This window comes from Micromys minutus (genome assembly GCF_963924665.1).
Source record: "Micromys minutus genome assembly, chromosome: 18".
NCBI classification, from domain to species: Eukaryota; Metazoa; Chordata; class Mammalia; order Rodentia; family Muridae; genus Micromys; species Micromys minutus.
This window is the reverse complement of record NC_137953.1, coordinates 37,507,451-37,526,200: the sequence shown is the minus strand read 5'-3', so window position 1 is coordinate 37,526,200 and position 18,750 is coordinate 37,507,451. Positions and strand designations below refer to the sequence as shown.

The 18,750-nt window shown below is 38.7% G+C and overlaps 1 pseudogene across 1 annotated transcript; it reads left to right on the top strand.

The window, feature by feature from the left end:
- Positions 1–8,910, top strand: LOC308432620 (elongation factor 1-alpha 1-like; annotated as a pseudogene). Its single transcript has 3 exons — positions 1–42; positions 6,551–7,558; positions 8,840–8,910. The product of its transcript is annotated as an elongation factor 1-alpha 1-like (transcript).
- The last annotated feature ends 9,840 nt before the right edge of the window (positions 8,911–18,750 follow it).

Below are 18,750 nucleotides of genomic sequence, written 5' to 3'. Positions count from 1 at the left end.
ATGACTTCATGGATTGAACTAGATGCTATCATCCTGAGTGAGGTAACACAGTAAAAAAAAAAAAAAAAAAAAAAAAAAAAAAAAAAAAAAAAAAACCACTCATGGTATGTGCTCACTTATAAGCAGGTACTAGCCCAAAAAGCTTGGAATACCCAAGAAAACATCCACAGAACTTATGTAGGTCAAAGAGAAGGAAGACCAGAAAGTGGATGCCTCAGTACTTAGAAGGAAGAAAAAAAGCTTCATGGGAGAAAAGGGACAAATATAGAGCAAAGATTGGAGAAAAGATCATCCAGAGACTGACTCACCTGGGGATCCACCCATATGCATCCACTAAACCCAAGCACTATTGATGATGCCAAGTAGTGCTTATTGGCAAGAACCTGCTGGTGTTGGCAAATTCGACGCTAGTATCTCCAAGAAGGAGCAAACCAGTGAGCATGCTCTTTTGGCTTGCTAATTGTTGGTGTCAACAAAATTGATTCCTCCAAGCCAACATAATGTCAGAAGAGATACTAGGAAATCTTTAAGGAAGTCAGCATCTACATTAAGAAAATTAGCTGCGGGAAAGGCGGCTCCAGCCAGAAAGGCGGCTCGTACAGGCTGAGCTACTGAGACCTGGAACAGATCTTAGGAACTTCTGTTCCCACCCGGAGAGGACTTCAGGTCGCAGAGCAGAGCCTGGCCCAACCACCAGCCGGAAAGGCGGCTCCAGCCAGAAAGGCGGCTCGTACAGGCTGAGCAACTGGTGAGTGGGAGACCTAGGCTGCGGGGGAGCAGAGGGATCTCTGCGGAGTGCACACGGAAAGGGCACCCCCTGCCCTGACCTTCCCTGTCCTCCCCGATCCAGTAACCGTGAACAGATCTTAGGAACTTCTGTTCCCACCCGGAGACGACTTCAGGTAGCAGAGCAGAGCCTGGCCCAACCACCAGCCGGAAAGGCGGCTTGTACAGGCTGAGCAACTGTGACCAGGAACAAATCTTAGGAACATCTGTTCCCACCTGGAGGTGACTTCAGTACGCAGAGCAGAGCCTGGCCCAGCTGCCACTCGGGACCTGGGCTGCTGGGGAGTAGAGAGATCTCTGAGGAGTGCACACGGAAAGTGTACCAGGGACACAGACCAGATACAAGGGAAAGGCAAGAACATATCACTGACAACAAAATGGCAAGAGGAAAGAGAAAGAGTATATCCCAAGGAAACCAAGACAATCTAGCAACACCAGAACCCAGCTCTCCGATAGTAGCAAACATAGGAATTCCAAACACTCCAGAGAAAGAAGACACAGACCTGAAAACATGCCTCAAGACGCTGATAAAGTTACTTAAACAAGAAAGGGAGGAAAAGCAAAAAGATTCAGAAGCTTTTAAAGAAGAAACAAGAAAAACACTCAAAGAACTCAAAGAACGAGACGAAAACAGAACCAAGGAAATAAAGGAATGGAAGAGGGAAATTAAAACAGAAATTGACACAATAAAGAAAGCGCTAAAAGAGATAACCCTAGAGTCAGAACACCAAAAAAAGAAATCAGGAGTCACAGAAGCAAGCATTTCCAACAGATTACAAGAGATGGAGGAGAGAATCTCGGGGGCAGAAGACAACATTGCAAACATAGACAAAACAGCCAGAGAAGATGCAAAAAACAAAAAGCTCCTAACCCAAAATGTCCAGGAAATACAAGACACAATGAGAAGACCGAACCTAAGGATAATAGGAATAGAAGAGGGAGAAGAGTATCAACTAAGAGGCACAGTAAATATCTTCAACAAAATCATAGAAGAAAACTTCCCTACCCTCAAGAATGAGATGACCACGAGCATAAAAGAAGCCTTCAGAACTCCAAATAGGTTGGACCAGAAAAGAAATACCTCCCGACACATAATAGTAAAAACATCAAGTGCCCAAAGTAAAGAAAGAATACTAAAAGCAGTAAGGGAAAAAGGTCAGGTAACTTATAAAGGCAGACCAATCAGACTCACACCCGATTTCTCAACAGAGACTATGAAAGCTAGAAGAGCCTGGACAGACATCATGCACTCCTTAAGAGAGCACAAGTGCCAGCCCAAGCTGCTATACCCAGCAAAACTATCAATCACCATCGATGGAAAGACAAAGATATTTCAAGACAAATCAAAATTCACACAATATATGACCACAAACCCAGCACTACAACGAATTACAGGTGGAAAACCCAATACAAGGAGGGAAAATACAGCCTAGTAAAAACAAGAAAACTCCTAAACAAGAAAACTAAAAAAAGAAAAAAAACACGGACACAACTCAACCCAAAAAAGCAAAAATGGCAGGATACAGAAACAATTATTCCTTGATATCTATTAACATAAATGGGCTCAACTCCCCAATAAAGAGACACAGACTATCAGACTGGATACATAAACAAAATCCAGCCTTTTGCTGCATACAGGAAACTCATCTCAGAGACAGAGACAGACACTATCTCACAGTAAAAGGGTGGGAAAAAAACTTCCAAGCAAACAGCTCCAAGAAGAAAGCTGGAGTGGCTATTCTAATATCGAATAAAGTAAATTTCCAACCAAAAGTTATCAAAAAAGATAAAGAAGGACACTTTTTACTCATTACCGGGGAAATCTGTCAGGAGGAACTCTCAATCCTTAACATATATGCTCCAAATAAAAAATCACCCACATTCATAAAAGAAACTCTACTAAAGCTCAAAAAATACATTTCACCCCACACAATAATAGTGGGAGACTTTAACACCCCACTCTCACCAATGGACAGATCAGGGAAACAAAAACTGAACAAGGACACTGCAAAACTAGCAGAGACTTTGAACCAACTAGAATTAATAGATATATACAGAACATACTATCCTAAAGTAAAAGAATACACCTTCTTCTCACCACCCCATGGCACCATCTCGAAAATTGACCACATAATTGGACACAGAACGAGCCTTCATCAATATAAGAAGATTGAAATACTCCCATGCATCCTCTCAGATCACCATGGTCTACGGCTGGTCTTTAACAACAACAAAGACAACAAAATGCCCACATACACATGGAAACTAAACAACACTCTGCTAAAGGATAGCAGGGTCAAAGAAGAAATAAAGAAAGAAACTAAGGATTTTCTAGAATTCAACGAAAACGAAAACACAACATACCCAAACCTATGGGATGCAATGAAAGCAGTATTGAGAGGAAAACTCATTGCTCTAAGTACTTCCAAGAAGAAACTGGAGAGAGCTCACATCAGCAACCTGACAGCACAGCTAAAAGCCCTAGAACAAAAGGAAGCAGATTTACCCAAAAAGAGTAGACGGCAAGAAATAATCAAAATTAGGGCAGAAATAGACCAAATAGAAACAAAAAAAACCATTGAAAAAATCAACAAAACAAAGAGTTGGTTCTTTGAGAAAATCAAGAAGATTGATAAACCCCTAGCCAGACTAACTAAAGGGCAAAGAGAGAGTATCCAAATTAACAAAATCAGAAAGGAAAGTGGTGACATAACAACTGAAACTAAGGAAATTCAAGAAATCATCAGATCCTACTACAAAAACTTATACTCCACAAAATTGGAAAATCTGGAGGAAATGGACGAATTCCTAGACAGATACAAGGTACCAAAGTTGAACCAGGACCAAGTAAACCATCTAAATAACCCTATAACACCTAAAGAAATAGAAGAAGTCATCAAAAGCCTCCCAACCAAAAAAAGCCCAGGTCCAGACGGGTTCAGTGCAGAATTTTATCAGACATTTATTGGGGATATAACACCAATATTCACCAAGCTATTCCTAAAGATAGAATCAGATGGAATATTACCCAACTCATTTTTTGAGGCTACAATAACCCTCGTACCTAAGCCACACAAAGATCCTACAAGGAAAGAGAACTTCAGACCAATCTCACTTATGAACATTGATGCAAAAATACTCAACAAAATCCTTGCAAACCAAATCCAAGAACACATCAAAACCATCATTCATCATGACCAAGTAGGCTTCATCCCTGGGATGCAGGGATGGTTTAACATAAGGAAATCCATCAATGTAATCCACCATATAAACAAACTTAAAGACCAAAATCACATGGTCATCTCACTAGACGCTGAGAAAGCATTCGACAAAATCCAACACCCCTTCATGTTAAAAGTCCTGGAAAGAACAGGAATCCAAGGCCTATATTTAAACATAATAAAAGCAATATACAGCAAACCAACAGCCAACATCAAACTTAATGGCGAGAAACTTGAAGCAATCCCACTAAAATCAGGGACTCGACAAGGCTGCCCACTCTCTCCCTACCTATTCAACATAGTACTGGAAGTCCTGGCTGGAGCAATTAGACAGCAAAAGGAGATCAAGGGGATACAAATCGGAAAGGAAGAGATAAAAACATCACTCTTTGCCGATGACATGATAGTGTACTTGAGTGACCCCAAAAATTCCACCAGAGAACTCCTACAGCTGATAAACAAGTTCAGCAAAGTGGCCGGATACAAAATTAACTCAAACAAATCAGTAGCATTCCTATACTCAAAAAACAAACATGTGGAGAAAGAAATTGGGGAAAAGGTACCCTTCACAATAGTTACAAAAACTATGAAATACCTTGGTGTGACTCTAACTAAGCAAGTGAAGGACCTGTATGACAAGAACTTCAAACCTCTAAAGAAAGAAATTGAGGAGGATCTCAGAAAATGGAAAGATCTCCCATGCTCATGGATTGGAAAGATCAACATCTTAAAAATGGCCATCCTACCAAAAGCAATCTACAGATTCAATGCAATCCCCATCAAAATTCCAACCCAGTTCTTCATGGAATTGGAAAGATCAATGTGCAATTTCATCTGGAATAACAAAAGACCTAGAATAGCGAAATCCATCCTCAACAACAAAAAAAAACATCTGCGGAAATCACTATCCCTGACCTCAAGCTATATTACAAGGCAATTGTGCTGAAAACTGCATGGTACTGGTACAGAAATAGGCAAGTGGATCAATGGAATAGAATAGAAGATTCAGAAATGAGCCCTCATGTATATGGTCACTTGATTTTTGACAAAAGAGCAGTAAACATTCAATGGAAAAAGGACAGCCTATTCAACAAATGGTGCTGGTCCAACTGGCACTCAACATGCAAAATAATGAAAATAGACCCGTTCTTATCTCCTTGTACAAAGCTCAAGTGTAAGTGGATTAAAGATCTCCACATTAAACCTGATACACTGGAATTATTAGATGAGAAAGTAGGGAAAACCTTAGAACACATAGGCACAGGAGAAAATTTCCTAAACAAAACACCAATGGCTCAAGCTCTAAGGTCAAAGATTAACAAATGGGACTTAATGAGATTGCAAAGTTTCTGTAAGGCTAAGGACATCGTCAAGAAAACAAAACGGCAACCAACAGAATGGGAAAAGATCTTTACCAACACCACATCAGATAGAGGCCTAATATCTAAGGTGTACAAGGAACTCAAAAAGCTCGACACCAGAGAATCAAATAACCCTATTAAAAAATGGGGTACAGAGCTAAACAAATCTTTTTCAGTTGAGGAACACCGAATGGCCGAAAAACATCTGAGGAAGTGCTCGACATCCTTAGCCATCAGGGAAATGCAAATCAAAACAACCCTAAGATTCCACCTCACTCCAGTCAGATTGGCCAAGATCCAAAACTCAGATGACAGCAGATGCTGGCGAGGCTGCCGATAAAGAGGAACACTTCTCCACTGTTGGTGGGGTTGCAAGCTAATACAACCACTCTGGAAATCGGTCTGGCGATACCTCAGAAAATTGGATATAGTACTACCTGAAGACCCAGCTATTCCACTTCTGGGCATATACCCCAGAGACAGTTTAATACACAACAAAGATATATGCACCACAATGTTCATAGCGGCTCTATTTATAATAGCCAGAAGCTGGAAGGAACCCAGATGTCCTTCAGAAGACGAATGGATACAAAAATTGTGGTACATATACACAATGGAATACTACTCAGCCACCAGAAACAATGACTTAACCAAATTCTTAAGAAAATGGCTGCATCTAGAGAAGATCATCCTGAGTGAGATAACCCAGTCACAAAAGAACAGACATAATATGCAGTCACTGATAGTGGGATGCTAACCCCAGAGGCTTGCACTCCCCCAGAAACAACTCACAGACTGTATGAAGTCCAAGAAATAAAGAAAACAAAAACTATACATATATTCACAAAACAAGAAGACTTTGACTATTTCCATGTTGCGTTTTGTTTTGCATGTACTTTACGCTTATTGCAACTAGTACGTTTTCAATGCATACTGTCAAGCCCTTGAAAAAAAATCAAGTACCGACTAAAAAACATATTCACATGGTTTTATGTAAAATTTATTTTAATGTCTGAAAAAACAGTACTGACAAAAATGTATAATTTTAAGCAAAAAATGTTTAAAATCTTTACATCTATCTTTGTTTTGAAAAATAAAATCGTTTAAAAAAATATGTTTATAAATAACATCCACAATCCACCAAATAATAAAGAATCTTGGTTATAATAAAAAAAAAAAAAGAAAAAAAAAAAGAAAATTAGCTGCAACCCTGACACAGTAACATTTGTACTAGTTTCTGGTTGAAATGGTGACAAGATGCTGGAGCCAAGTGCTAATATGCCATGGTTCAAGGGATGTAAAGTCACCTGCAAAGATGGAAGTGCCAGCGGCACCACACTGCTGGAAGCTTTGGATTATGTCCTGCCACCAACTCGTCCAAATTACAAACTTCTGTGACTGCCCCTACAGGATGTCTATAAAATCGGGGTTTTGGCACTGTCTCCGTGGGCCAAGTGGAAACTGGTGTTCCCAAACCTGGCATGATGGTTACCTTTGCCACAGCCAATGTAACAATTGAAGTCAAGTCTGTTGAAATGCACTATGAAGCTTTCAGTGAAGCTCTTTCTGAAAACAATGTGGGCTTCAATTTCAAGAACATGTCTGTCAAAGAGCTTGGACTTGGCAATGTTGCTGGTGACAGTAAAACTGATGGAAGCAGCTGGCTTCACTGCTCAGGTGATTATCCTGAACCATCCAGGCCAAATTAGTGTTGGCTATGCTTCTGTTCTGGATTGTCACTCATCCCACATAGCATGCAAGTTTGCGAAGCTAAAGAAAGATTGATTGTCGTCTGGTAAGAAGCTAGAAAATGACCCCAAATTCTTGAAGTCTGGTGATACTGTCATTGTTGATATGGTCTCTAGCAAGCCTATGTGTGTTGAGAGCTTCTCTGACTATCCTGCACTTGGTTTTGCTGTTTGTGACAGGAGGCAGACAGTTGCTGTGGGTGGCATCAAAGCTGTGGACAAGAAAGCTGCTGCTGGATCTGGTAAAGTCACCAAGTCTACCCAGAAAGCTCAGAAGACTAAATATTATCCCTAACACCTACTACCACAGTCTTAATCAGTGGTGGAAGAATGGTCTCAGAACTGTTTGTCTCAATTGGCCATATAAGTTTAATAGTAAAGAACAGGTTAATGATAACAATGCATCGTAAAACCTTCAGAAGGAAAGAATGTCTTGTGGACCGTGTGTGTGTGTGTGTGTGTGTGTGTGTGTGTGTGTGTGTGTGTGTGTGTGTGTGTGGCAGTTTTAAGTTACTAGTTTCCAAAATCAGTACTTTTTAAATGGAAACAACTTGACCAAAAATCTATCACAGAATTTTGAGACCCATTAAAACAATTTTAATAAAAAAAAAGAGGGAAGAAAGAAAGAAAAGAAAAGAAAGAAAGAAAGAAAGAAAGAAAGAAAGAAAGAAAGAAAGAAAGGAAGGAAGGAAGGAAGGAAGGAAGAAAGAAAGAAAGAACTGGTCAAATAGTTCTAAGGCACTTTCAGACCCTTACCATATAGAAGAACAGCTTTCAGTTCCGCGATAGTCACTGTTAGGGGTCGTCACTATGGGTGGGGAAACAGATTATTAGGAGCAATTTAAAGCAAGACTGTGTGGAATCAATCTTGGGTGAGTTGTTTCTTCCTTTAACAGTGTCTACAACATAATATCACTATCACATAATAGCCAGTGGACCATAATACTTTTGATTTCGTTGATGTGTTTTGAAACTCATAGGAAGAGCCTCATGTTTCTCAGTTAGAGATTTGAACCTGAAAGCAGGGCATAAAAGCTTAAAAATCATGACGGTTATTTCATATTATGGTGACAAAAATACCTAACTGAAACAATTTAAGGAAGGGGAGGTTATACTTTTATTTTCATCTTCTGTGTGCATGTAGGTAGAGGTATGTGTGCATATGCACAATCCCACAATGTCCAGGAGTCAGTTCTCTCCTTCTACCATGTGGGGTCAAGAAATCATATTCAGGTCTTTGGTTGTGGGAACAACTACCTTTATCCAGTAATGTGTGTTGGTTTTGCCTATAGTTTCAGAGGGTCTCAGTCAATCTTGGCAGAAAGGATATGATGGGTGCAGCTCAGCTCATAGTAATGCCACTGTGTGGTAGAAGACAGATACTCACATTATAGGAGACCTAGATAGCAGAGAAAGGACAGGACTAAGTATTTAGTTATAAGCCTCAAAGCCCTAGTGACCTATTTCTAGCAGTCACCTTCTTCTACAGCTCCCTAGTCTTCTCAAAATAACATGACTTATTAGAGAATAAGTACTCAGAACAGGAGCTTCTGATGATACTTCAAACTCAGGGGACAGTACAACTGAAGAAGTGAAGAGAATTGAAGAATAGTACTCAATAACAGAAAAAGAAAATCTTAGCAAGTTCTATAACACAGGCTATTTGATCAGAAATGGGCTTAGTAGGGTTTATACTTTTCACCAGTTTTCTTTTAAATTTTAGAGGTTTTTGAAGAGAAAGAAGCACTTCAAATCGTTACGTTAAATAGTCTTTGCAGTGATTATGCATATTGAGAGTTTCCCTCATTATAACCTTGATTACGGGATATCTGATTCTTGGTTTTTATTAGTGATATCATAATAATTATTCATGAATGAAAACATTACAATGAAAATAGGTAGGAGGAAACTCCAGGGAGCAAAATTGATTTTTACAGTCAGTGAGGAGCTTATGGAAACTTTTGGACAGGTGAGTATAAACATGAGGATTATTATGACATCATACCTTTATCTTCCTTTGAATGTTTTAGAGCACTTAAGTCTATCTTTCTTTAAAAAATATTGATGTGTGTGTGTGTGTGTGTGTGTGTGTGTGTGTGTGTGTGTGTGTGTGAGTGTGTGCATACACATGCACACAGGCCAGGGAGGAAGAAAGAGGGAGATGAGAGACATTGATACAGAGACAAAGAGAAAAAGAAACAGAAAAGGGTAGGAGAATGAAGAGAGAGAGGTTTAGGGTTTGTTTTTTTTTTTGTTGTTTGTTTGTTTTGTTTTTTTTTTGTTGTTGTTGTTGTTGTTCCTGCAGTTAAAGACCCGGAGAAAACCAATATAAAGAATACAGGGAATATTTTGGCCTATACTAGAGACATCATTTTCATTATGGTAGAAAAGAGAGGCAGCAAAAATTTGTGGCAAGGACAAGAGTCTGGCTAGTCACATTATATCCACACTTGATGCAGAATGTGAAGAAAAAGTGTGACCAGGTTAGAAAGCCTCAAGACCCATGTCAATCACACATTTTGTGCAGCAAGGCTCCACCTCCTAGATATCACCCAGTCTTCTCCAATAGAACCACCGACTGAGCACAAAGTGTTCAAATATGTAATTCCCTGAGGACATTGACATTCATACCACAACAGTATGTATTTTGGGAGTTTCCCTTCTTAGGGCTCCTTGGCCAATGTTCAAAATCAGTGTGGCAAGCTCTAGACTTTGTATTTACACACAAATTTCTTTTCAGTATTTACCATTTTTAGAAGCAAAGTCTTCCATGATAAATTGTACTATATTATTCAATTTGAAATGTCATTTTGCTATGAACTCAAAAAAGAGTAGAACATTTCTAACTCCTCTCTATGCTGTGCAAAATATGCATTTAAAGAGAAATATAAGGACTATCGGTACAGCTCAGTTAAAAAATTGCCCCAGGGTGAATTCATCATTTTAGTTATGCTGGTTTTTATGTGTCGTTTTACCTTTCAGTCCCCCTGCTTACTGAGCCTGACTCTAAAATGCTTCAAGATAGAAACAGACCTTTATATGTCTCTTAGTCCCTCCTAAATAAGTGACTTTATTTGCTGCACATCATGAAGAATTTCAAGCCAAGCAGTGCTACAAAACAGTAGAAGTGATTAAAGAACAGAAGAAGAAAAAAGATTAATCAGGAATGTAGGCTGAGCTGTAGGCCGGCTACCTTGAAAGAACAAACTAGACACATAAACTGCTTGGAGGAGAAATCTGGGATCAAAAAGATACCAAACGCTGATTTAGACCTTTAGTCAAGACAAAAATGACTGGTTCACGCACTAAAACACTGTTAGAAGCCATAGGTCAATCATCCCACAGGTAGTAATATAGACTAATTGAATGTGCTCAAGAAAGTAAGCTGGTAAACATTCCTTCCTCATCTTCCTATCCTAGATGACAACAGGTTCAACTGAGGTTACGCACCCTGAAGAGCAACATCCTTTGAGGCCAAGACTATAGTGGTGGGAGATTATAGTTCACAGAAATAATCAGTGAATAAATGCATATGCAAGTTCCCAAATAAAGATTAGTAACAGCACTTTAAATCAGTGGCAGAAAGATCAATACCAAGAATTTCCTCTAACGCAGTGATTCTCAACCTCCCTAATGCTGCCGCCCTTTAATACAGTACTTCATATGTGGTAACTGCCAACAATAAAATTATTTTGTTTTGTTGTTACTTTATAACTATAATTGTGCTATAGTTGTGAATTATAATGTAAGTATATAATATGCAGGATATCTGGTATGTGACCACCAAAGTGTTCACTACCCACAGGTTGAGAACCACTGTTTGTTTTTTGTTGTTGATGTTGTTGTTGTTTTTTGTTTTTTGTTTTTTTATGTGAGTACACTGTAGCTGTCTTCAGACATACCAGAAGAGGGCATCAGATCTCATTGTAGATGGTTGTGTGCCACCATGTGGTTGCTGAGAATTGAACTCACGACTTCTAGAAGAGTAGCCAGTGCTCGTAACCACTGAGCCATCTCTCCAACCCCAAAACCACTGTTCTAAAGCATCCAGTTTCAAAACAGAAAGGCAAGAAAGAATTAGATATAGAGATACAGAGAGAGAAATTTTTGAAATAGCAAAATATGCCCCATACTCTTATAGATGAAACCACAAAGCAGTCACTATAAAGATGTTTAATAACTAAACACCACTATGATTAAAGAATTAAAGGATTGCTTGTTCAGAAAAAAAATTACATTTCTTCAGACCAAAAAATTAATGTCACAGCTTCTAGTTGAAGAATAGTCAGTAACACCAAATATCAATGATACATGTCACATCCCATGCTCAGAGTAATGGTTTCACAGTAAGCCACTCTCGCCCAACACAGCAGGCATGACAAAATAGTTAGTCCATTTTCATGAACACCCTCATCATGAAAGGATCATGGGAGTCTCTACTCATGTTCCCCATTTAAAAAAGAAGAAGAAGCAGCATTGGAAAATGTATTAGGCAGGTATCCAGAATTTCAAGCAAGACAGAGAAAAGAAATTTCAGAGACTGTGGGAAAGGAAATCTGGAATCTGGTTTGTATTCCTTATAGGTATAGTCAAGGAACAATTTAAAAAATACTGTAAAACAAGCCAGCCAACCACCAGGAAGATTGCTGAAAGAGACATTTTCTCGGAGAGCTCTCAATTGGAGTGTTAACTCAGAAAATAAAATTGGCTTTCATCCAAAACTCATGTGACCTTTGAATGCAATGTTATTGCCCCTCTTCTTCTATCTATAAACCTATACCATGTACCTCATAAACCATCTTACAATTTCACTTATAAAGGGTACTTCTTTATTTTTTTAATTAATCATTTAATTTGCTTACATTTCAACTGTTATCCCCCTTCCTGATCTCTCCTCCACAAACCCCCAACTCCATGCCCTTCCCCTTTGGCTCTAAGAAGGTGCTCCCCCACCACCCACCCTCTCCTGCCTCACCCCTCTAACACCCCCCTTCTCTGGGGTACCAAGCCTTCTCAGGACCAAGCAACTCCCCTCCCACTAATGAGTCAGTCCTCTGCTACATATGAAGTGGGAGTCATGGACTGGCCCATATATACTATTTGTCTGGTGATTTAGTCGCTGGGAGCTCTGTGGGGTCCAGTCAATTGATACTGTCGTTCTTCCTGTGGGGTTGTAATCCCTTTCAGCTTAAAGGGAACTTCTTTAAAGTGAGAGAAACTAATAAAATAATAAATATTTAAACCTTACTCTATTTTGCCTAAGCTTTAAACTTGACTGTACATAATTTCCAAAAACAGTATAATTTCCCATCATAAAACCAAATGCGCCCCTGTTATTGTAATGTATATACAGTAGACACTACATAAATTATCGCCTCCTAATGTTGACACTGATTCTAAGTGTGCACGAGCTCTGTCTCTCATATTTATGTAATAAACCCAACTTTTGTTTCATAGTAACACGGCCTGACTCGTTTTCTGTGGTGCCAGTCAAGGTCCCAGATACACCACAGTGAAGGTGTTTGTGGAGCGAACGCCTTGAAGTATATCCTTCAACATCAGGTTGCATGTCCCTCCAACTATGCATTTCATGGTTTCATTGTACAATCTTCTCTCATTATCTCACTTTTTCTTATTTATTTTCTTTTATTTTTACACTAAAGATTTCATTCCCTTCCCGGTCAATCCTCCTACTGTTTCACATCCGATACCTCTCCCCCCAAACCCCCGTTGCCATAAGGATGTCCCCAACCCACCCACCTCACCAGACCTCTAAACTCCCTGAGGCCTCCAGTCTCTGGAGGGTTAGGTGCATCTTCTCTTACTAAATCCAGACCCAAGAGTCCTCTGCTGCATATGTGTTGAGGAATTCATATCAACTGGTGTATGCTACCGAGTTGGTGCTGATGTGTCTGAGAGATCTCAGGGGTCCAGGTTAATTGAGACTTCGGGTCCTCTTAGAGGAATGCCCTCCTCCTCAGTTTCCTCTAGCTTTTTAAATGTTCAATCACAGGGGTCAGCATCTTTTTTGGTTGGTTGGGTACAAATATCTCCATCTGACTCTAAGCTTCTTGCTGGGTCTTTTGGCGCGGGGACTGGGCAGTCAGGATAAGTCCCTTTTGGTGAGAGCACCATAGTCTCAGTAATGATGCCAGGCCTTTAGGCCTCCCCTTGAGCTAGATCCCTGTTTTGGACCTTTCCCTGGACCTTCTTCTCCTTTTCCATCCCTGCAGTTTTTCAGACAGGAACAATTATGGGTCAGAGTTTTGACTATAGGATGGCAACCCCATCCCTCACTTGATGCTCTCCCTTTCTGCTGGAGGTGGGCTCTACAAGTTCCCTCTCTTACCTCACTCAGTTGCCTGAGTTGGCATTGCAGCTGTGACTGAAGCAAGAATGATCCCTGTAAAGAAACTGTGCCTCCTGCATTTGCATCAGGATTCCCAAAGGCTGGAGAGTAGAGTTTCCCCCACCTGGCAAAACAGGGTTGATGGAAAATGATACACTGTGCTACAGGTGGAAGGAAGAGTGCGGGGAATATGGACTTGTGCATATTATCTTCTATTAAAGGGAAAGACACTCAAATGGCATTGCTGCCAGTATGTGAACAGCATAGTGGCTGAACCTAGCATGCCTTCCAAATATGAGAAACTAAATTTGTGTTGATAAAATAATAAAAATAAGTAAAAAAATAAACAATACATTCGGCTGGGAGAAATACTTTGATCATATGCTATAATAATAAAGCAGGACAGACACTGATGGCTGAATAGAAGAATACTAATGGAACTATCACTACAATTCTTTTTCTCTGGGGACATGCATTATGAAGACAGTCATCTAGGGAGAAATTGGATGGAATTTGGCTGTAGCAGAAGTTACACTGTCTCCCACTGACTCATTACTCTCTACCTCTAGGCTCGATATAAAATGATCAATGCCTAGAAAGGTCATTGATTAGTGAAATCCATCCTCAACAACAAGAAAACATCTGCAGGAATCACTATCCTGACCTCAAGATATATTACAAGGCAATTGTGCTAAAAATTGCATGTACTGGTACAAAAATAGGCATGTGGATCAATGGAATAGAATAGAAGATCCAGAAATGAACCCTTACATATATGACCACCTGATTTTTTACAAAGGAGCTGTAAACATTCAATGGAAAAAGGATAGCCTATTCAACAAATGGTGTTGGTCCAACTGGCACTCAGCATGCAGAAGAATGAAAATAGACCCTTTCTTATCTCCTTGTATAAAGCTCAAGTGCAAGTGGATCAAAGATCTCCACATTTAACCAGATACACTGAAACTATTAGATGAGAAAGTAGGTAAAACTACATAGGCACAGAAGAGAATTTTCTGAACAGAACACCAATGGCTCTTGCTCTAAGGTAAAAGACTGACAAATGGGACTTAATGAGATTGCAAAGTTTCTGTAAGGCTAAGGACACTGTCAAAAAAACAAAACGGAAGCCAACAGAGTGGGAGATCTTTACCAACCCCACATCAGATAGAGGCCTAATATCCAAGGTATACAAAGAACTCAAGAAGTTAGACACCAGAGAATCAAATAACCCTATTAAAAATCAGGTACAGACTTAAACAAAAATTTAGCAATTGAGGAATATCGAATGGCTGAGAAGCATCTAAGGAAGTGCTCGACATCCTTAGCCACCAGGAAAATGCAAATCAAAACAACACTGAGATTCCAACTCACACCTGTCAGATTGGCCAAGATCAAAAATTCAGATGACAGCAGATGCTGGCAAGGATGTGGAAAAAGAGAAACACTTCTCCACTGTTGGTGGGGTTGTAAACTGGTACAACCACTCTGGAAATCAGTCTGGCAATTCCTCAGAAAATTGGTCATAGTACTACCTGAAGACCCAGTTATTCCACTTCTGGCCATTTACCCCAGAGACACACCAACATACAACAGAGACACGTGCACCACAATGTTCATAGCAGCTCTATTTATAATAGCCAGAAGCTGGAAAGAACCCATATGTCCTTCAGTAGATGAATGGATACAAAAATTTTGCTATATTTACACAATGGAGTACTACTCAGCTATCAGAAACAATGACTTTATGAAATTCTTAAGAAAATGGATGCATCTAGAGAATATCATCCTGAGTGAGGTAACCCAGTCACAAAGAACAGACCTAATATGCAGTCACTGATAATTGGATACTAACCCCAGAAAGCTCTGAACACTCCAGAAACAACGCACAGACTGTGAAGTTCAAGAAAAGAAAAAAAAAAAAAAAAGAAAAGAAAAAACCATTATGTTTACTCCTTACTCACCAAGAAAACTTTGACTAATTCCGGGTCACATCTTGTTTTACATGTACTTTTTGCTCATTGTAACTAGTAAGACCTTAATGCACACTCTCAAACCTTAAAACAAAGCCAAGCAATGACAAAAATGTATTCGTATACTTTTATGCAAAAATGTTTAAAATTTGTACATTTATCTTTGTTTTTTAAAATAAAGTTTTTCAATAAAAATAAATAAGTAAAGAAAGAAAGAAAAAGAAAGAAAGAAAGAAAGAAAGAAAGAAGGAAAGAAAGGTCATTGATTATGAATAGACAAAAAGTATTTCAGCTGTGTTATATGACACCAACAAATACTGTGCATATAATATTATCTATGTTGAGTCAAACAATATAATAAAAAGCAGGTATCATCAGGTGGCTGTGAATTCCCCAGGAATGCCTTTGTCAAGGGAACAAGTTGCAGGGAGTCCTATTGCCAATTGTGTCTTGGCACAATGCCACTTATCAAAATATAATACAAAGAAACAATGTTTTCTGGCAACTAACCTATACCCTAATTATACTCAAGCCATTAGTGTACAATGTCAAAAAGAATAATTTGTCCCTCAAGACAAATAAAAAAGGGTACAAGGAAAAACAAGTACCTATTGAGGCATTATGAGACAAGCTAAACAGACTTTCAATGAAGAGTGAAACTCAAAGAAAACAATGTCAAATAAAATTAGAAAATTGTAATAACTGTCTCCTTAGAGGGACTTAGCCTTAAAATATGATGGCATTTGAGTGAAATGTGTGATACAACTCAAGAAATAATTTTATTCTTGGGTGGGGCTTTCGAGAGAGAAACAAGGCTTGTGCCCTAACTCACTCAACAGTACCTCCTGGCTGCCTTGACATAGATGGAAGCCAGAGTTACCTCAGGCAATTTGTTCATCCTATTTGCATAAGCAAAAGGGAAATGCTTGTGGGGTGCTTTGCAGATGGTTAAAGTTCTCTGCGACCTAGTAATTTTCATTCATGACCTGTGATGCCTGCATCTAAAGAATGTGTCAGAGTATGACAAAGCTAACAACAGTAGGAAACCATTCTAAATTTTACCATACTCCCACCACAAAACACACGGTCTCTGGACAAAATGGAAGCTGTTTATCATTTTTCATATGTAGACAGAGTTACTGGCTTATTTCCCAACCAATGCAGAAAAACAAAACAAAATGCCCTTTCAGACTGTAGTAATTTCTGCATTTAAAAATAACCTGAAGTTTGCCCAGGCATATTTACTAGAAAGTCAAAGCTAATATTTCTCTGGTTCTACTACACTGTCTATGAGACTGATTGTGCTCCAGTCATATTGTAATACAGTATAGTACTGGTACTGCTGGTGACATTTAGCTGCAGTGTATCTGTAAATCATGTAACAATATAGAAAGGATTAAATTCACTGCAGGATCTAGCAAAACTTTCCAAGAATAGCACCCATAGGAAATGTCTAGTCTATAGAAGAACTTGGTTTAGCTAGCAGGTAATTTTCATGCTAGGATGTTTATCCTGGGGTAAAAAAGTAGACAAAGGAGTGTTGGATTAAGTTGAAAAATTGTTGCAAAAATATGGACATGTATCTTATAGGATGCCTGTGATGTCAACAGCATAGATAGCTTGGGCACATAGGTATCAAAAGTATAAATCTGGGTACTGGTGATAAACTGGTGAGTCTTCTAACTACTGGGTGATTTCTTTATTAGGTGGCAGAGAAAGAAGTCAGGGAGGCCTACAGTGTGTGAAATCCTCAGCAAACCATTTTGAACATGGAGAAGCATAATGTTTGTGTCTTGAAAATACTGTACAAACTCATATTTTGAACAGTGGGTGCCCAGTTTATATCACTATTATGACATCTGTGGAACATTTAGGATGTGGGCCTGTCTGATAGAGTAAGGTCACTGAGGGCTGTGGAAGCTTTGGAAGTGACCAGCATTCTTGTGTCCACCCTAGAACTTTCTGCTTTCGCTGTCACAAACTCAGGAACTCAGCTATGCTGTCTCTGTCATAATAAACTTTGTCTTCTCCAATCATCGGATAAAATCTCGTATCTCTTAAGTTGCCTCTGTTAGATCATAGCAACATAAAAGTAATTAACACAAGTGGAATAATGTGTCAGTAGAGAGTATCTAAAAGAACAAAATCTGATAGACTTCAACTTTATGATCACAAGGCTTATAGTTTTTCCAACAACCATTAACTTTGGAGCTGGACCTCAGCCCTCCAGTGAATAGGTAAATATAAGATCCTGAGATGGCCATCAGGTTAATATCAAGGCTGAGGACCAATGAAACCATGAGATAATAAATGGGGTTTTGTCAGTTTCTCATAGCAGTAACATAAAATGGATCCAACATTTTCTGTCATTTTGTTTTGCTTTGTTTTGTTGAAATGGGATTTGATGTACAAGCTGTAGTTCATACATGTAGAACATAGATGTAGTTCAAAGTTGACTTTGACCTCTGATTCTCCGTGATTACAAATCTATGTTACCACTTCAAGTTTTTTGTGGTTCTGGGAATTCAACCCAAACTTTATACACAATATGCAACCATTCTACCAACTAGATCATAACCTCAGCCTTGGTTCTGATAATAACTGAAGATCATATGCTTTTAACTCTAATCCTTGCTTAAGTGGTAGTTTATCACTTACTGCAATATTTTCCAATGCTTCATTCTCAGAATATCTTTATACTCTTAAAAGTTACTGAGAACCTAATGAAGTTTTAAGTAGATATAGGAATTGATATGTATAATAGAAATTCAAACAGGACTTATTGAAAATTTTACTTTTAATTCATAATTATTTACAAACACATTTATTGAATATTTTTAGATCTAATATACTATGATAAAGTGTTGCAGGTTAAATAAAAGATTCTTAAAGCTTCCTTTAATTTTAAAACACCCCAAAAATAGGTTAAAATAAATGATGTGTCTTATGAAATTTTATTGTATTAAATGCAGTAAAAATTTCAATAGTTTACAATTTTATACATTTTAGAGTTTGGCTTTAATAGATGGCTCCACTTCATATCTTCAGCCTCTCATTTGTTGTAATAGCACATGTTGATAACTTGAAATTTTCAACATGTGTTCATGAAAGAATGCCAGAGAAAGAACAAAATTTGTCAAAATATCACTATGGAAGTAGTTTTGATCCTGTAGATCTTATGGAAGTTTCCCTATCATTCTCAGAGACCTTGTCAGTCTTCATGCTATAAACTGAGAGAAACAAAATTAAGACATAGACCACAGAACGATCCCAGTACATTGTTTAGTATAATGGGGACTCAATAATATTGCT